We start from the raw sequence: 14,096 nt of genomic DNA, 5'->3' as shown, positions 1-14,096 counted from the left end.
CTTTTTTTCCTAATTAAAAAATAAATAAAAATCCAAGAATACGCCTTGTAGTGCAAGTTGCAAGAGGAAGCCAGCTGAAATCCAAAGTTTCTAATCAGGGCCTCTTTTCAGGTTGCAAATAAGGAGTGCTTTCTTTGGAGAATTTGCTTTTACTCTATTATCTTGATCTCTGTGACCATCAAGCCTCGTAACCTTGCTATTATGTCTTTTAAGTTTTATTTTTTATCGTGTTTATAAAACTTAACCATTTTAATCACTTTTAATTGTACAATTCAGTGACATTAAGTACATTTTCATTGTTGTATAACTCTCACCACTATCTATTTCCAGACAATTTTCATCACCCCAAACAGAAATTTTGTACCCATTAGGTAATAATTCCCCATCCCTACTCCCCCTCCGGCCTCTGGTAACCTCTGATCTACTTTCTATCTCTACAAATTTTCTAATTCTAGATTTTTCATATAACTGAAATCATGCAATATGTGGGTTTTTGTGTCTGGCTTATTTAGCTTAGCATCATGTTTTCAAGGTTTATCCATATTGTAGCATGCATCAGAACTCTGTTTCTTTTTATGGTTGAATAATATTTCATTGTACAGATACACCACATTTTGCTTATCCATTATTTTGTTGATGGAAACGTGTTTTTTCCCCCATCATTTGGCAGCTGTGAATAATGCTACCATGAACATTGGCATGCAAGTACCTGTTTGAGTGCCTGAATTCAATCATTTTGGGTAAATACCTATGAGTGGGTCATATGGTAATTCTATGTTTAACTTACTGAAGAAGAGCCAAACTGTTCTTCACAGGGGCTACACCATTTTACATTCCCACCAGCAAGGCATAAACCTTCCAATTTCTCCACATCCTCACCGAAGCTTGTTATTTTCTTTTCTTGAGAATAGCCATTTTAGTGGGTGTGAAGTGGTTGCCACCATGTGCTTTTTCTGTAATTAAAAATTAATTATTAATCATAATTGCAGTAAAATAGGCATAACAAAAATCATTTTAAACATTTTATAGGGACAATTCTTGAATTGTCTTAAGTACACAAGTACAGTGACAATACTGTATAACTTTCCCCACTATTTCCAAACGATTTTCATTGTTCCAAGCCAAGACTCATTCGTGTTTAGCAATAACTCTCCATTCCCCTTGTTGAGGATTGAGTTATGTCCTCCACACAGGTCCCAAACCCTGGTCCTGGGGGTGTGAGCTCATTTGTAAGTAGAACCTTTGATGATGTTAACCAAATTGAGTGAGGGTGGGCTTTAATCCATTATGGTTGAAGTCCTTATAAGTAAAGGAAATTGGACATGGAAAGAGGAGGCAGGGGGAGCAGCCAGAGTTGGAAGTTAGCAGAATCCAGAAGGCTGTGTGACAGCAAAGCAAAGGAACCCTGAGATTGCTGACCAGCTTGAAGATACCAGTCCTGGGCTGAAGAAAGAGTGAGAGCCTCTGAAACTAGAAGCCAGTACATTCCTCTTGTTTAGCGAATGCATTGTACAATATTTAATCTAAGCAGCAGGGATACTAAAATTAATTTGGGGGGGGTACCAGAAAGTGGGGCATGTCTATTACAAATACCTAAAAATGTGGAAATAACTTTGGATGTGGGTAATGGATAGAGCCTGGAAGAATTGTGAGGTGCTAGATTGCCTTGAGGAGACAGACAGTGGAAATATGGATGTTAAAGGTACTTGCCATGAGATCTTAGGAGGAAATGATGACTATGTTATTGGAAACTAGAATAAGGTGATCCTTGTCTTAAAGTGGCAGAGGACTTGGTGAAGTTGAGTCTGATATTGGATGGAAGGCAGAATTTGAAAGTGATAGTGGTGGTTTGAAACTGTATGTACACCAGAAAAGCATGCTCTTAAGTTGATCCATTCCTGGGTGTGTGGGCCCATTGTAAGCAGGATATTTTTTATTGTGAAAAAAATATGTATTCAAAAAAAGCAATACATTTCAAAGCACACTGCAACAATTAGTTATAGAACAGATTTCAGAGTTCAGTATGGGTTACAGTTCCACAATTTTAGATTTTTCCTTCTAGCTTCTCTAAGACACTGGAAGCTAAAAGAAATACCAATATGATTCAGCTGTCATGCTCATTTGCTAAATCTATCTTCTTTGTTATAACTCCACCTTTGATCTTTCTCCCAATCTTTAGGAGTATTTGGGCTATGCTTATTCTAACTTTTTCATGTTGGTGAGGGATGTCGATAATATGAGATAGGGGGAATGGAACTAGTCGATGTTCTAGAGAGACTGGCCCCCCTGCATTTCAGGACTAACCTGGCCTAGGAACCCATCTGGAGGTTATAAGTTTCTGGAAAGTAATTCATAGTTCATGGAAACTTTGTAGAATCTCAGATAGAGCCTTAGGTGTTCTTCAGGGTTGGCTGGAATGGTTTTGGTTGGGGTTAGTAAACCGTGATAAATGACAATATCTAGCCGAAGTTTGCTAAAAAGTAGCTTCCAGAGTAGCCTCTCAACTCTATGAACACTCTCAGCCACTGATACTTTGTTACAATTCTTTTCCCTCTTTTGGTCAGGATGGCATTGCTGATCCCACAGTGCCAGAGCCAGGCTCATCCCTGGGAGTAATATTCCAGTTTCCAGGAAAACTTACCTCTGGATGTCATGTCCCACATAGAGGGGGAGGATAATGATTTTACTTGCAGAACTGGTCTTAGAGAGAGAGAGGCCATATTTGAGCAACAAAAGAGGTCTTCTGGAAGTAACTCTTAGGCATAACTACAGGTAGGCTTAGCTTCTCTGCTACATAAACAAACTTCGCAAGAGCAAGCCTCAAAATCAAGAGCTTGGCCTACTGACTTAGGAGTCCCTAATGTTTCAGACAGTATCAAGGGTTTCCCTGGTGGTAATGTTTAATAGTTCTATATATTTTCTCCCATCCCTTAGGAACTTTGCCAATACTTTTTAATTATCTGCCTTACCTACTCTGGGATATATCTGGGCATTTGTAAGTAGGATATTTTGATGAAGCTTCTTTAGCGAAGGTGTGCTCCACCTCATTCAGAGTGGGTCTTAATCCTTTTACTAAAGTCCTTTACAAATGGGATGAATTTAAAGAGAAAAAGCCACAGAAACCTAAAACTGAGAGTAGCAGAACCCAGGAGAGAAGGGAGAGGACAGCAGATGCCTCCATACGCCTTGCCAAGTAGCAGAGGAGCCAAGGATCACCAGTAGATAGTCTTTGAGAAGAAAGCATCACTTTGTTGATGTCTTAATTTGGACATTTTTCTCAGCCTCAAAACTGTGAGCTAATAAATTCCCCTTGTTAAAAGCCAACCCATTTTATGGTATCTGCTTTCATCAGCCTAGCAAACTAAAACAGTGATGAACTTGGATATTTAGCTGAGGAACTTTCAAGCTAAGTATGGAAAGTGCAAGCTGTTTTTACCTTGTAGCTTATAATAAAATGCAAGAAGAAAGAGATAAGCTGAGAACTGAACTCTTAAGCACAAAGAAACCAGAAATTGACGGTTTGGAAAATTCTGAGCCTGTCCAGATGGTGTGCTCTGAGACTAGGTCCAGAAGTGATTCTACCAGGGAACTCCCTGAACTTGTGGGAAGTGAGTCCTCAGAGAACAGAGTTCCATATAGTTGTCTAACTGAACAGCTCTTGGATAAAAAGGAGGATGTGGCTCAACATGGATCCAATCAATCATTTCAGTGGAAGTCAGGACTAGAAACTCAGTTATCCAGGAAGAACGTGTAGAAAGCTCTACTGTGTGATGGTTTGGACCCTCTTTAATTGCACACAATGCTCACCAAGTTTTTGCAAAATTTGTATGAAAAAATGCAATGCTCAGAAGAGACAGAGAAGGAACAAATTAAAGGAAGAATGACATTAAGTACAGAACCATGGAAGCCAAGGGCTGGACTGAGAAGATGTCCTCAGGCCAAGAAAACTGTGTGGGATTGTACCTGGAGGGGAAAGCCATCTGCCCCAGTGCTTGGAGGATTTAGGACTTGTGCTGCATTGTTCAGGGAGAGTGCTGCCACTCCAGTGCTTGGAGATGGTGGGTCCTTTGCTTGATATTTGTGGAGAGACTCGCTGCCATTCTGGTGCTCAGAGAGGGTGGGCCCTTCACCGCAGTGCTTTGGGAGAGCATGGGTGCTACACAAGAGCTCGGAGCAGGTGGGACTGCCACACTCTCAGAACTGGAAGACAAAATGTTGATCCACAGATGAAGCTCAGATCCTGAAATCTGAGGGAGTTTGTTCTGTTAGGTCTGGAACTTCTTTGAGATTCACTGACTCCTGTTTTCCTTCCAATTTCTCCCTTCTGAGATGAGAGCGTTCTCCTATGTCTGTCCCTCCATTGTCTATTGGAAGGAGATGACTTGTTTTATAGGTTTCACAGGTCCACAGACAGAGGAATTTTGCTCCAGGACAGACCACACCCATAACTGACTTCAATCTTTCCATTTGGCCTGTTTTAATTTCTTTCAGCAATGTTTTGTAGTTTTCAGTGTATCAGTGTTTCACCTCATTGGTTAAATTCACTTCTAGGGATTTTATTTTTAAGTGCTATTGTAAACGAAGTTATTTTCCTTTTCTGATTGTTCATTGCTAGCGTATCAAAATCCAATTGACTCCTGTGCATTTATCTTGTATCCTGCAACCTTGCTGAATTCATTTATTAGTTCTAGTAGCTTTCTTGTGGATTCTTTGGGATTTTCCCTATATAGAATCATGTCATATGCAAAGAAGGATCGTTTGAGTTCTTCCTTTCCAATTCTGATGCCTTTCATTTTTTCTCTTGCCTGGTTGTCCTGGCTAGAATTCCCGGTACAATGCTGAATAGCAGTGGTGACCAGGCACCCTTGTCTTGATTCTGATTTTAGGGGGAAATCTTTCAGCCTTTTACCACTGAGAAGCATGTTAGCAATGGCTTTTCATATATATCCTTTATCAGGTTGAGGAAGTGTCCTTCTCTTCTGTTTTCTGAGTGTTTTTATCATGAAAAGATGTTGGATTTTGACAAATGCCTTTTCCTCATCAATTGAGATGATCACTTGGTTTCCCTCTCATTCTATAAACAGTGTATGACATTGATTGATTTTCTTATGTTGAACCATCTTTCCATTCCTAGAATAAGATGCATTTGGTCATGGTGTAGACTCCTTTTAATACACTGTTGAATTCAGTTGAGGACATTTTACTCATAGTAACAGGAGAAACTGGTCTTGAATTTTCTTTTTTTGTGATTTAGTATCAGAGTAATTACTGGCTTCACAGACTGAGTTAGGACATGATTTCTCCACTTCTATTTTTTGGAAGAGTTTGAGAAGGATTGGTGTTAAATATTTTTTTGAACATTTGGTAGAGTTCAGTGAAAGCATCTATTTGGTCCCAAACTTTCTTTGTTGGGAAGTTTGTAATTACTGACTTAATCTCTTTAGCTATTATAGACTTGATGTTTTTTTTTTATTTCTTCTTCTGAGACAAATTGGGTAATTTATATGTTCCTAGGAATTCATCCATTTCATCCAGGTTTTCTAACTTGGCATAAGTACCATCTTATGATCCTTTTTAGTTCTGTAATGTCTGTAGTTATGTTCCACTTTCATTTCTGATTTTAGGAATCTAAAATAATCTCTCTCTTTCTTTGTAAGTCTGACTAAAGGTTCATCAACTTTATGGATCTTCAAAAAAAACTTTTGGTTTTGTTGATTCTCTCTATTGTTATTCCATTCCCCATCTCATTTATCTTGGCTCTATTCTTTTTTTTTCTTCTTTTCTTTCTTTCTTTTTTAAAATATTTTCTATTTAAGAAAACAAACAGTATACTTAGAACCACCAACAATGGCTATCTTAGTTAGTTTTACCATAGGCATACTTAAATAAAGTAGGCATATAATCATTGTAAAGCTTGTGTTTACGCAGTAAGTTTTATAAACCAATTTAAAATTAAGGCAACAAGAAAAGAATCTACATATTCGGATAGCAAAGTTATTAAATCTAAGTATTAAAAACTAACTTAGATACAACTTTATCCGCTGTCAAAACTGTGAATGTTCTCAAAATATCAAGTAGAACAGTCTTACAAATATCTGCATTGCTATAGTAATGTCTTATGTTACAAAATATTTTCCTTATTTCAGTGAAATAGGAAAATACAAATATCTTTACAATTAGCATATAGAAATCTTAGCCATCTAAAACGGATACTTTAGTTAGCTTATCCATAGGCATATTTAAAAGAAATACCTAAGAAATCATTGTAAAGCCTGTTTGTACAATACATGTCATAAGCCAACTTAAAATTAAAACAAGGAAGGAAAAAATCTATAAATACAGATATCAGGGTTACTTGAATTCTAAATATTGAACAGTATCTTAAATAACATTTGATTAACTATCAAAACTGTGTGCGCTCTTGAGGGATGGCAGCGTAGTGAAATGTGGGATTTAGTTCATCCTCCAGAGCAGCTAGTAGATATCCAGGAACAGTACAGAACAACCGCTGGGGCTACATCAGTGACCAGACACACAGCGTACCTCAGTCTGGACAAGCTGGACCGGTTATGAGCTCACCCAGAACCCTGAGTCCCCCAAGCCTCGGTGAGCTCAGCCCCTCCCCCACAAGCTAGTTCCCAGAGGGGAATGGAAAGAGACTTTATTAGCAGCAAGGGGCTGAGCTCCACCATGCTCCAATTTTGGAATTAATTAACAAATTCTGACTACTAAAATTAGATGCCTAGCTCAGCTGAACCTCAAGTAAAAGATGAGGTTGCTGGTTTTTGCCATGGCACAGAGGGGGCAGGGCTGACAGAAAAAGAAAGAAACAAACAGTTTTTTCAGATCAGCAGCTCAAAATACTTGAAAGGTCTGGGCCCTGGAGGGAAGGAGTGGGCACACAGGACCTGGAGCTACATAGAGCAATGTACCAACTTAAGCTCTTGATTGCAAATCCAAGGGATGTGGGTCCTGCTCTGAAAACCATTTTTTTTCTTTTATTCTTTGTGGCTGTGATTCTACAGCTCGACTGCTCTTTGCATGCAACTGCAAGGCTTCTCAGGCTCTCACTGCCCCAGGCAAGGGTGGAATTAAGCTTGTCTTAGAGACAAAGAGGCTGGCCAGGTGAAAGGAAGTAAGTCCCTGGAGGCTGTGCCTTTCCCAGGAGAGGGGTGGGGCCCAGCTCAGGCAGAATCCCTCCCTCAAGGAAGTCAGACTCCAGATTCTGGATCACTGAAGCAATTAAATCCAGCCTACAATCTCTCCTCTGTCTCCACCACACCCCCAGCAAGGAGAGCCTGCTGAAGTTAAAGGTACCACATCACTTTATGCTGGTGGGACCTGCAGGCAGACAAGTGCCACATAAAAGGCAGGATAAGAAAAACAAAGAGTCTAGAGACTCATAGGAAAGTCTTTCAACCTGATGGGTCTCATCCTCAGGGAAAGCTGATGCAGGTGACTCTTTCCTCCTGAAAGGAGGCCAATCTGGTCTGGGAAAATTGGACTGGGGTCTATAACACCAAAGGAAACCCTCCTAAGGGTAAAAAAAAAAAAATGGCCCCATACATGCAGGGCAAGAAACAAGAAAAGAAGAACTGAAAAATTCTGATCTGTTAAACAAAACCTAAGCTAAAGGTCTAGAATAGGCCGAACTGAATGTCAAAGAACAGATAGACAACAAAGTCATCCAGCAAGAAAATCCTAGGTAAAAAAGTGAAATCACTCTCCAGAATAAAGTAATTAAGGAAATTAAATGTCTAGACACCAGCAAAAAACAATGACTCATAGCAGAAAAAAAATGAAGATATGGTCCAGGGAAAGGAACAAACCAACAGTTCAAATGAGATACAAGAGTTGAAACAATTCAGGATGTTCAAATAGATGTGGAAAATAACATCAAAGATCAAATCAATGAATTGAGAGAGGCTATAAAGAAGGCAAGGGATGAGCAAAAAAAAAAAAAAAGAAATTGAAAGTCTGAAAAAACAAATCACAGAAGTTATAGGAATGAAAGGCACAGAAGAAGAGATGAGAAAAACAATGGAAACCTACAATGTTAGATTTCAAGAGGCAGAAGATAGGATTAGTGAACTGGAGGATAGGACATCTGAAATCCAGCAAGCAAAAGAAAATATGGGGAAAAGAGTAGAAAATATGAGCAGGAACTCAGGGAATTGAATGACAATATGAAGCATATGAATATACATGGTGTGGGTATCCCAGAAGGAGAAGGGAAGGGAAAAGGAGGAGAAAAACTAATGGAGGAAATTATTACTGAAAATTTCCCAGCTCTTATGAAAGACTTAAAATTACAGATCCAAGAAGTGCAGTGTACCCCAAAAAAAGAATAGATGCAAATAGATGTACTCCAAGATACTTACTAATCAGAATGTCAGACGTCAAAAAGAAAGAGAGAATTTTGAAAGCAACAAGAGAAAAGCAATCCACCACATACAATGGAAGCCCAATAAGACTATGCATAGATTTTTCAGCAGAAACCATGGAGGCAAGAAGACAGTGGTATGATATATTTAAGACACTAAAAGAGAAAAATCACCAACCAAGAATTCTATATCCAGCAAAAATGTCCTTCAAAAATGAGGGGGAAATTAAAACATTTTCAGACAAAAAAATCACTGAGAGATTTGTGACCAAGAGATTGGCTCTGCAAGAAATACTAAAGGGAACACCAGAGACAGATAGTAAAAGACAGCAGAGAAAGGTGTGGAGAAGAACATAGAAATGAAGACTATCAGTAAAGGTAAAAAGAAGAACAATTAGATATGACAAATGTGGTAGTTAGATCCAGGTGTCAACTTGTTAGGTGAAGGTGCTTAGTTCTATTGCTGTGGATATGAGTCAAAGGCATGTGAACTTCATCTGTTGCTGATTACATCAGCAGTCAGCTAGGAGGCATGCCTGCTGCAATGAATGATGTTTGATTTAATTGGCTTGTGCTTAAATGAGAGAGCTCAACGTAGCACAGCCCAAGCAGCTCAGCATACGTCATCTCAGCACTGGCAGCTCAGCCCAGGCCTTTGGAGATGCAGAAAGAATTCACCCCGCAGAAAGTTGTTGGAACCCAGAGGCCTGGAGAGAAGACCAGCAGAGATTGCTCTGTGTCTTTCCATGTAAGAAAGAACCTCAGTTGAAAGTTATTTACCTTTCCTCTGAAGAACTATATGTCAACTACATAAATCCCCTTTTATTGAAAGCCAGTCTGCCTCTGGTGTTTGCATTCCAGCAGCTAGCAAACTAGAACACATTTGGTACTAGAGAAGTGGGGTGCTGCTGCAGTTTGCAAACACCAGACATGTTGAACCAGTTTTTTTGGTGGATAAGGGGAAGATTTTGGAGGAACTGTGAAGAGAATGATGGAGAAGTCCTGGAGTGCTTGAAGAGACTGTTGTGTAAATGGAACCACTGCCAATCTGGACAAAGGGGAACACAAAAGGGACAAATTGGAGTTTTCAGAGTGAGAACCATGGAAACTTGGGTCTGAAGCCAAGAAACCTCAGCCAGGAGAGTGGTCCCACCCATATACATGGAGAAGGTGAGTTTACCCTGAAGGGCGAGGATGAGTCTCCCACCTCATCGCAGTGGAAGAGTTGTGCAGCCTCAGGCCTTGGAGAAGGTACAGCATGCTCCTCGGGGAACTGGGGAGAGTCTGGCTGCCACCACATGGAGGTGTTGAATGCATGCCCTGGAAATGGAAGAGAGTCCAGGTGTGGCCCCCATGCTTGGAGAGGGTGGAGCCAAGAAAAAGGTGGTCTCCTTAATGTCCCCCGAGGTTGATTCGGAAAGAGGTGGGCCACTGCATAGGACCTTGGGAAGGGTGGGATTGCCACTTTCTAAAGCTGATGGATAAATGACTTTCAGACTTTGAAATCCAATGGCATTTGCCCTGCAGATTTTACATCTGTGTTCCTTCCAATTTCTCCCTAGAGAAATAAAAACCTTTATCCTGTGAATATCCTCCTTCACATATTGGCACCAGATAATTTGCTTTGAGATTCATAGGTCCACAGCCAGAAAAGAATTTTTTGCACTTTAATGTTGTTTAAGGTGACATGTGTAGTTGTCAAGTTGACAAGGGGTGGACATGTGGTAGTTAGATTCAGGTGTCAACTTGGCTAGGTGAAGTTGCCTAGTTCTATTGCTGTGGACATGAGCCAATGGGATGTGAAACTCATGTGTTGCTGATTACATCAGCAGTCAGCTAGAAGGCATGCCTGCTGCAACGAATGATGTTTGAGTTCATTGGCTAGTGTTTAAATGACAGAGCTCAATGTAGCACAGCCCAGGCAGCTCAGCATACCTCATCTCAGCACTCGCAGCTCAGCCCAGGCCTTTGGGGATGCAGAAAGGTATCACCCCGGGGAAAGTTGTTGGAACCCAGAGGCCTGGAGAAAAGGCCAGCAGAGATCACCCTGTGCCTTCCCACATAAGAAAGAACCTCAATTGAAAGTTGGCTGCCTTTTCTCTGAAGAACTATATGTCAACTAAATAAATCCCCTTTTATTGAAAGCCAGTCTATTTCTGGTGTGTTTCATTCCAGCAGCTAGTAAACTAGAACAACATATAAAATCCAAAAGGCAAAATGGTAGAAGAAAGTACTGCCCTTACTGAAATAACACTAAATGTTAATGAGTTAACCCCCCAATCAAAAAACATAGACTGACAGAATGGATTAGAAAACATAACCCATCTATATGCTGTCTACAGGAGACACATTTAAGAACCAAGGATAAACAAAGGTTGAAAGTGAAAGGTTGGGAAAAGATATTTCATGCAAACAACAATCAGAAAAGAGCAGGAGTAGCTATACTAATATCCAACAAATTAGACTTCAAATATAAAACAATTAAAAGAGACAAAGAAAGATGCTATTTATTAATAAAAGGAACAATTCAACAAGAAGACATAACAATCATAAATATTTATGCACCAAGCCAGAGTACTCCAAAACACAAGAGGCAAACACTGAAAAGAAAAACATACACATCTACCATAATAGTTGGAGACTTCAATTCCCCACTGTTGTCAGTGGACAGAACATTTAAATAGAGGATCAATAAAGAAACAGAGGATTTGAATAATAGAATAAATGAACAAGACTTAACAACATTTATAGAACATTACACCCCACAACAGCAGGATACACCTTTTTTTTAAGCGCTCATGGATCATTCTCAAGGATAGAGCATCTGCGGAGTCACACGGTATGTCTCAACAAATTAAAAAAGATTTAAATCATATAAAATACTTTCTCAGGTAATAAAGGAATGAAGTTGGAAATCAATAATAAGGAGAGGGCCAGAAAATTCACAAATTTATGGAGGGTCAACAGCACAGCACACTCTTTTTTTTTGAACATAGCAACATAGAAACATGAACATTCTTAACATATAAGTATTCCATTCTTGGTATATCATTAATAACTCACAATATCGTCACATAGTTGTATATTCATCACCATGATCATTTCTTAGAAAATTTGCATCAATTTAGAAAGAGAAAAAAGAAAAAAATCTCATACATACCATACTCCTTACCCCTTCCTCTCATTGACTGTATTTCCATCTACCCGATATATTTTGGCCTTTTTTCCCCCTATTTGTTTTCTATACCCCTTATCACTCCCTTTCATTGATCACTAGCATTTCAATCTACTAAATTTATATTAACATTTGTTCCCCCTATTATTTATTTATTCTTAATCCATATGTTTTACTCATCTGTCCATATCATAGATAAAAGGAGTATCAAACACAAAGTTTTCACAAAAACACAGTCACATTTTGAAAGCTATATCATTATACAATCATATTCAAGCAATCTGGCTACTGGAACACAGCTCTACATTTTCAGGCACTTCCCTCCAGCCTCTCCAATATACCTTAACTATAAAGGTGATATCTATATAATGTATAAGAATAACGTCCAGGATAACCTCTTGACTCAGTTTGAAGTCTCCCAGTCATTGACACTTTATTTTGTCTCATTTCTCTCTTCCCCCTTTTGGTCGAGAAGGTTTTCTCAATGCCTTGATAGTGAGTCCCAGCTCATTCTAGGATTTCTGTCCCACATTGCCAAGAAGGTTTACACCCCTGGGAGTCATGTCCTACATAGAGAGGGGGAAGGAAGTGAGTTTGTTTGTTGTGTTGGCTAAGAGAGAGAGCCCACATCTGAACAACAAAAGAGGTTCTCTGGGATCACTCTTAGGCCTAAATTTAAGTAGGCTTGGCCTGTCCTTTGCAGGGTTAAGTTTCATATGAACAGACCCCAAGATTGAGGGCTCGGCCTATTGCTTTGGTTGTCCCCACTGCTTATGAGAATATCAGGAATTCTCCACATGGAGAAGTTGAATTTCCCCCCTTTTTTGATACTCCCCCAAGTGGAATTTGCAAATACTTTTTATTCACTTCAACAACACCCTCTAACAACCAGTGGGTCAAGGAAGAAATTACAAGAGATATCAGTAAATATCTCTAGGCAAATGAAAATGAAAACACAACATATAAATTTATGGGATGCAGCAAAGACAGTGCTAAGAAGGAAATTTATTGCCCTAAAAGCCTTTATTAAAAAAGAAGAGAGAAAAAATAAATAAATAAAAAATAATAAAAAAGAAGAAAGAGCAAAAATCAAGGAATTAAATGTTCACTTGGAAGAAATAGAGAAAGAATGGCAAACTAAACCCAAAAAAAGCAAAAGGAAAGAGATAATGAAGATTAGAATAGAAATAAATGAAATTGAGAACATAAAACAATCTAGAAAATCAAGAAAACCAGAAGCTGGTTCTATGAGAAAATAAAAAAGATTGATAGACCCTTAGCAAGGTTGACAAAAAGAAAAGAGAGGATGCAAACAAATAAAATCAGAAATGGAAGAGGAGACATAACCACTGACCCTGCAGAAATAAAGGAAGCAATGAGAGGATACTATGAACAACTTTATGGTAATAAACTAGACAATGTAGGTGAAATGGACAACTTCCTAGAATGGCATGAACAACTAACATTGACTCAAGAAGAAATAGATGACCTCAACAAACCAATCACAAATAAAAAAAATTGAATTAGTCATTAAGAAACTCCCCAAAAAGAAAAGTCGAGGACCAGATGTGAATTCTACCAAATATTCAAGAAAGAATTAGTACCAATCCTGCTCAAACTCTTAAAAAAATTGAAGAGGAGGGAAGACTACCTAAGTCATTCTATGAAGCCCACATCACCCTCATACCAAAGCCAGACAAAGATTCTACAAGAAAGGAAAATTACAGACCAATCTCTCTAATGAATATAAATGCAAAAATCCTCAACAAAATTACTGTCAATTGAATCCAGTAGCACATTAAAAGAATTATTCACCACGACCAAGTAGGAGTCATCTCAGGTATGCAAGGATGGTTCAACATAAGGAAATCAATTAATGTAATGCACTATATCAACAAATCACAGCAGAAAAAGCCACATGATCATCTCGATTGACACAGAAAAGGCATTTGACAAAATTCAACATCCTTTCTTGTTGAAAACACTTCAAAGGATAGGAATAGAAGGGAACTTCCTCAACTTGATAAAGGGAATATATGAAAACCTCACAGCTAACATCATCCTCAATGGGGAAAAACGGAAAACTTTCCCCCTAAGATCAGGAACAAGACAAGGATGTCCACTGTCACCATTGTTATTCAACATTGTGTTGGAAATTCTAGCCAGAGCAATTAGATGAGAAAAACAAATATAAGGCATCAAAACTGGAAAGGAAGAAGCAAAACTCTCACTGTTTGCAGATGATATGATACTATATTTTAAAAACCCCCAAAAAATCACAGCAAAAGTACTAAAGCTAATAAATGAGTACAGCAATGTGGCAGGTTACAAAGGTTACTAAAAAATCTGCAGTATTTCTATACACTAGTAGTGAGCAATCTGAGGGGGAAATCAAGAAAAAAAAATTCCATTTACAATTGCAACCAAAAGAATAAAATATTTAGGAATAAATTTAACTAAGGATACAAAAGACCTATACAAAGAAAACCACAAGAAATTGTTAAAAGAAATCACAGAAGACCTAAATAAATGAAAGGG

At 38.6% G+C, this 14,096-nt stretch overlaps 1 long non-coding RNA gene across 1 annotated transcript in view; it reads right to left on the bottom strand.

Annotated features, from left to right (window-relative positions):
* The window catches only part of LOC143648109 (uncharacterized), a 74,075-nt gene extending 67,510 nt beyond the window's left edge, over nucleotides 1-6,565 (bottom strand). Inside the window, exons 1-2 of the long non-coding RNA XR_013158371.1 lie at nucleotides 6,544-6,565; nucleotides 880-953 (exon numbers count right to left, since the gene is read on the bottom strand). This is a non-coding gene — a long non-coding RNA (uncharacterized LOC143648109). The remainder of the gene's footprint in view (nucleotides 1-879; nucleotides 954-6,543) is intronic.
* Nucleotides 6,566-14,096: the final 7,531 nt, after the last annotated feature.

This window comes from Tamandua tetradactyla, chromosome 10, assembly GCF_023851605.1.
Source record: "Tamandua tetradactyla isolate mTamTet1 chromosome 10, mTamTet1.pri, whole genome shotgun sequence".
NCBI classification, from domain to species: domain Eukaryota; kingdom Metazoa; phylum Chordata; class Mammalia; order Pilosa; family Myrmecophagidae; genus Tamandua; species Tamandua tetradactyla.
This window is presented reverse-complemented; position numbering and strand designations above follow the sequence as displayed.